Source organism: Echinops telfairi, unplaced genomic scaffold (genome assembly GCF_000313985.2).
Source record: "Echinops telfairi isolate 266 unplaced genomic scaffold, ASM31398v2 ScPeMD7_2291;HRSCAF=2852, whole genome shotgun sequence".
In the NCBI taxonomy this organism is placed as follows: domain Eukaryota; kingdom Metazoa; phylum Chordata; class Mammalia; order Afrosoricida; family Tenrecidae; genus Echinops; species Echinops telfairi.
Window position 1 is genome coordinate 45,949,154 of NW_022106189.1, and position 2,174 is coordinate 45,951,327.

Consider the following 2,174-nt stretch of genomic DNA (forward strand, 5'->3'; position numbering starts at 1 on the left):
GCAGTCTGCAACCTGGTGACTCTGGTAGTGGCCTCTGGAGCCAGCCTGAGTTGAAAGTCCAGCTCAGCTCCCTGCCGGCTCTGGGTGCTGGCGTTTCTGGTGGAAACCTTACCCAGTGCTGTCTCAGGGTTGTCTGAAATGTGCCTACAACCACAAGACAGTCCTGCCTTCCTGGAGGGGGCAGTGAGGCTGTCAGCCGAGGCCTGACGGGGCATTTGGGTGGGCCTTGTAGCCTCCCACCACCCCCTCTGTGGGAACGGCTACAGAAAGGCTGGGGCCTTGTGGGACAGCCCCCAGGAGGCTCGGACCCTTGCTTGCCAGGCTGCGCCTGCAGCCCCCGAGCCTAGCTGCACGTGCGGAGCTATTTTTGTCTCCTGCAGCTGACTCTCTTGGCCCGCTCTGGGTGGTGATGCTAGGGGGAGTCTGGGCCGCCTCCATTTTGAAGGCGCAGCTGGCGGGGTGGCAGGGAGCGGCCCTGCGTCTTCAAGGTGAGGCTCTGGAGGGCTTGCACTCTTCCTGGGGCAGCCCAGTCCTCGAAACCGCCCCTGCCCCCAACACCACCAGTTGGCCCTCCAAAGGAGAGACTGCCACCTCTTACCTCTGCCTCCCCGCTCCCCCAGGCTTCCCCCCCCCCCCACTGGCCAGGGTGCAGCTTGAGCGAGGGTCTTCTCACAGACCTGCTCTCCTGAGGGCAACGTAGAGGCTCCATTCAGGTGGACCTACCAGCTATCAGGATGTTCACCCCTCCTTAGAGGTGAATGGACAGGAAGTGGCCCTTGGGCTCTGCATGGAGGGCATGGATAACCCCTTCCCTGCAGCCCTGCACAGAATCCCACTGCTGAGAAGTCCCAGAAAATGCCGCCCCTTCCCTGGACGGGTCCTCAGGAGCAGATGTGGCCTGGACCTCTGCCCCACCATGCCCGCATGGTCCTCCAAGTCCCCCAGAAAGGGGGGGGTCTCTCCTGGGAATGAATGGCTCCAGTGATGGGGTTCAAACACCCCAGCCAAGCCACGAGGGCCAGCAGGAGAAGGAGGGCCCACCCAGGGCTTTGGGCTGAATTATGGCGAACAACCCAGCTATTCAACGGAAGCCGCTACCCTGGGGTGGAGATGGGGGGGGGGGCATTGCCTGCTGGCTGTTCCTCCCCAGACCTTCGAACCAGATGGCCCTGGCTCAGGTAAGCCCCACATGCTATGCTGGGCTTATCTTTCCCTCTCCCTCTCGTACACATGTCCCTGCCCCCAGGAAATGTCACTAACCTACTTTCAGAGCCCTAGACCCGGGGAGCTGAGCTGCCACTAGTCTTCCAAGCCCCTCCCTCCCAGGGCGAGTTGGAAAGCAATGAGGGCTGGGGCTGGGCAGGGCCTTTTCAGATAAATGGATGCAGCCACACACATACTTATTAGGGGAGCTGTTTGCTTTCCACCAGGAAGCAGAGATAAGCCAGTGCTTGGCCTTCTCTGCCCAGCTCAACTGCCGCACCTGCCTCTCTGAGCCTGTCACTGCCCAGGACCGGCAATGGAGACGTGTCCACACAACAGGGCCTTTGGAGCTCAGAAAGGGACCCCCTGAGCCTCATGTCACAGGGCCATGGCTCTTTTACCACAGATGGCACTCAGGAGAGCTGGTGTGGGGCCTTAGCAGGGGAAGGAGGGTGCATGGAAGATTGGGGGGCCTGCATCCCTCTTATACCCTGTCTGTGATGGGCCCATAATTACAGGTTTATTGCCTGTACAGCTATTGTGTAATGACATGTTTGCAAATTAATTTTTATGGCTCCTGCCATTAGCATATACAGTAGAGGAAGGTTTAGTATTAATTACTACTGTTGTTCCTCTAATCCCGGAGAATTAAAAACCAATAAAAGAATGACAGCAGAAACCGATAGTTTTAGGGTCTTTTAAAAAATAGTTTGTTTCCACTCCCACCCCCACCCCCCAGGCACTGAGAATTTTCCAAGCTGGTGAGGGGTCATGGGTGGGTGACAGCTGACATGGGACAGTCGGTGTTCAGAAGCCTGGGGAGGGGTGGGGACACTCTCAGAAAGGCGCAGTTTATCAAGCCTGAGGGCGATAGCTGGGTGATGGATGGGCGCAGGGCTCTGGGGGCCCAGGCCACGGGGGCAGCTTGCTAGACCAGCAGCGGGCGCAGGAGGAGGCGCTGGGGGCGGCCG

General features: G+C 59.1%; 1 protein-coding gene across 1 annotated transcript in view; it reads left to right on the plus strand.

The window, feature by feature from the left end:
- Positions 1-455: 455 nt before the first annotated feature.
- Positions 456-2,174, plus strand: part of GSE1 (Gse1 coiled-coil protein) — an 85,516-nt gene continuing 83,797 nt past the window's right edge. Inside the window, exon 1 of the mRNA XM_045293789.1 lies at positions 456-488. The gene's annotated coding sequence lies outside the window, so the exon portion shown is untranslated. The remainder of the gene's footprint in view (positions 489-2,174) is intronic.